This window comes from Ambystoma mexicanum, unplaced genomic scaffold, assembly GCF_040938575.1.
Source record: "Ambystoma mexicanum isolate Mex_15411 unplaced genomic scaffold, UKY_AmexF1_1 Mex_scaf10, whole genome shotgun sequence".
Lineage (NCBI taxonomy): Eukaryota > Metazoa > Chordata > Amphibia > Caudata > Ambystomatidae > Ambystoma > Ambystoma mexicanum.
In genome coordinates, this window is record NW_027182325.1 from 1,527,501 (window position 1) to 1,530,000 (window position 2,500).

A 2,500-nucleotide genomic window follows, 5' to 3' on the forward strand; every position below is an offset into this window, starting at 1 on the left:
GCTGACTAGATGCTTAAAAGTACAAAACTCACTAGGCCCAGAGCCTACGGCCACACCACACTGATTGCGCCCGATCTCGTCTGATCTCGGAAGCTAAGCAGTGTCGGGCCTAGTTAGTACCTGGATGGGAGACCACCTGGGAATACCAGGTGCTGTAGGCTTTTTTGTGCTCCAAGTTCAGGAAGTGAGCCATTTCACAATTGCCTTTCAAAACTGCAAGGTCTAGCCGACTAGATGCTTAAAAGTACAAAACTCACTAGGCCCAGAGCCTACGGCCACACCACACTGAATGTGCCCGATCTCGGAAGCTAAGCAGGGTCAGGCCTAGTTAGTACCTGGATGGGAGACTGCCTGGGAATACCAGGTGCTGTAGGCTTTTTTGTGCTCCATGATTAGTAATTGCGCAACTTCTCAATTATTTTTCAAATTTGGTATGTTTCCAAAATAATTGTATCCCGTTTTATAGCGGAAATGTTGGACAACATCATGAGGGCTGGAGCTACCTTTTTACATAGAATTAGCATACAGGTAGTGTGTTCATGGGTAATAAATCGACTTTCACATGTAATGCAGTACAGAGAATATTGAGTCCTTCAAGAGGCATGAAAGAAAACCATTATTGTGTTGATTGTTCTCTCCACCTCCCTGCAACAGACACAGGATGGATGAATTAAAGTTATCCTACCAGACATAGGAGTCCTGAATGGGCCCACCAGTCTTATATATCTCGCCTGATCGAGCCTGATCGAGCGATGAGCGTGGTATCATGTTGCAAGTGGCTGCATGGCTTAGCTTACTAAATGCAAATGCATAAGAGTAATATTCTTAGCATTCCTAGAGCCTACGGCCACACCACACTGAATGCACCCGATCTCGTCTGATCTCGGAAGTTAAGCAGTGTCAGGCCTAGTTAGTACCTGGATGGGAGACCGCCTGGGAATACCAGGTGCTGTAGGCTTTTTTGTGCTCCAAGTTCAGGAAGTGAGCCCTTTCTCAATTGCCTTTTAAAACTGCAAGGTCTAGCCGACTAGATGCTTAAAAGTACAACACTCACTAGGCCCAGAGCCTACGGCCACACCACACTGAATGCGCCTGATCTCGTCTGATCTCAGAAGCTAAGCAGTGTCGGGCCTAGTTAGTACCTGGATGGGAGACCGCCTGGGAATACCAGGTGCTGTAGGCTTTTTTGTACTCCAAGTTCAGGAAGTGAGCCATTTCTCAATTGCCTTTCAAAACTGCAAGGTCTAGCCGACTAGATGCTTAAAAGTACAAAACTCACTAGGCCCAGAGCCTACGGCCACACCACACTGAATGCGCCCGATCTTGTCTGATCTCGGAAGCTAAGCAGTGTCGGGCCTAGTTAGTACCTGGATGGGAGACCACCTGGGAATACCAGGTGCTGTAGGCTTTTTTGTGCTCCAAGTTCAGGAAGTGAGCCATTTCACAATTGCCTTTCAAAACTGCAAGGTCTAGCCGACTAGATGCTTAAAAGTACAAACTCACTAGGCCCAGAGCCTACGGCCACACCACACTGAATGCGCCCGATCTCGGAAGCTAAGCAGGGTCGGGCCTAGTTAGTACCTGGATGGGAGACTGCCTGGGAATACCAGGTGCTGTAGGCTTTTTTTGTGCTCCATGATTAGTAATTGCGCAACTTCTCAATTATTTTTCAAATTTGGTATGTTTCCAAAATAATTGTATCCCGTTTTATAGCGGAAATGTTGGACAACATCATGAGGGCTGGAGCTACCTTTTTACATAGAATTAGCATACAGGTAGTGTGTTCATGGGTAATAAATCAACTTTCACATGTAATGCAGTACAGAGAATATTGAGTCCTTCAAGAGGCATGAAAGAAAACCATTATTGTGTTGATTGTTCTCTCCACCTCCCTGCAACAGACACAGGATGGATGAATTAAAGTTATCCTACCAGACATAGGAGTCCTGAATGGGCCCACCAGTCTTATATATCTCGCCTGATCGAGCGCTGATCGAGCGATGAGCGTGGTATCATGTTGCAAGTGGCTGCATGGCTTAGCTTACTAAATGCAAATGCATAAGAGTAATATTCTTAGCATTCCTAGAGCCTACGGCCACACCACACTGAATGCACCTGATCTCGACTGATCTCGGAAGTTAAGCAGTGTCAGGCCTAGTTAGTACCTGGATGGGAGACCGCCTGGGAATACCAGGTGCTGTAGGCTTTTTTGTGCTCCAAGTTCAGGAAGTGAGCCCTTTCTCAATTGCCTTTTAAAACTGCAAGGTCTAGCCGACTAGATGCTTAAAAGTACAAAACTCACTAGGCCCAGAGCCTACGGCCACACCACACTGAATGTGCCTGATCTCGTCTGATCTCAGAAGCTAAGCAGTGTCGGGCCTAGTTAGTACCTGGATGGAAGACCGCCTGGGAATACCAGGTGCTGTAGGCTTTTTTGTACTCCAAGTTCAGGAAGTGAGCCATTTCTCAATTGCCTTTCAAAACTGCAAGGTCTAGCCGA

General features: G+C 46.8%; 6 non-coding genes and 2 pseudogenes across 6 annotated transcripts; all 8 read left to right on the forward strand.

Moving 5' to 3' along the window:
• The first annotated feature begins 42 nt into the window (after window positions 1–42).
• LOC138547788 (5S ribosomal RNA) lies at window positions 43–161 on the forward strand. Its single transcript, XR_011291617.1, has one exon. It is a non-coding gene; the product is annotated as a 5S ribosomal RNA (ribosomal RNA).
• A 106-nt stretch (window positions 162–267) lies between these two features.
• On the forward strand, window positions 268–376 carry LOC138546272 (5S ribosomal RNA; annotated as a pseudogene).
• A 463-nt stretch (window positions 377–839) lies between these two features.
• LOC138548958 (5S ribosomal RNA) lies at window positions 840–958 on the forward strand. The gene has a single exon (XR_011292748.1). It is a non-coding gene; the product is annotated as a 5S ribosomal RNA (ribosomal RNA).
• Window positions 959–1,064: 106 nt separating this feature from the next.
• On the forward strand, window positions 1,065–1,183 carry LOC138540821 (5S ribosomal RNA). The gene has a single exon (XR_011288852.1). It is a non-coding gene; the product is annotated as a 5S ribosomal RNA (ribosomal RNA).
• Window positions 1,184–1,289: 106 nt separating this feature from the next.
• On the forward strand, window positions 1,290–1,408 carry LOC138551173 (5S ribosomal RNA). Its single transcript, XR_011294904.1, has one exon. It is a non-coding gene; the product is annotated as a 5S ribosomal RNA (ribosomal RNA).
• A 105-nt stretch (window positions 1,409–1,513) lies between these two features.
• LOC138543438 (5S ribosomal RNA) lies at window positions 1,514–1,622 on the forward strand (annotated as a pseudogene).
• Window positions 1,623–2,087: 465 nt separating this feature from the next.
• Window positions 2,088–2,206, forward strand: LOC138541640 (5S ribosomal RNA). The gene has a single exon (XR_011289642.1). It is a non-coding gene; the product is annotated as a 5S ribosomal RNA (ribosomal RNA).
• Window positions 2,207–2,312: 106 nt separating this feature from the next.
• On the forward strand, window positions 2,313–2,431 carry LOC138539758 (5S ribosomal RNA). Its single transcript, XR_011287823.1, has one exon. It is a non-coding gene; the product is annotated as a 5S ribosomal RNA (ribosomal RNA).
• Window positions 2,432–2,500: the final 69 nt, after the last annotated feature.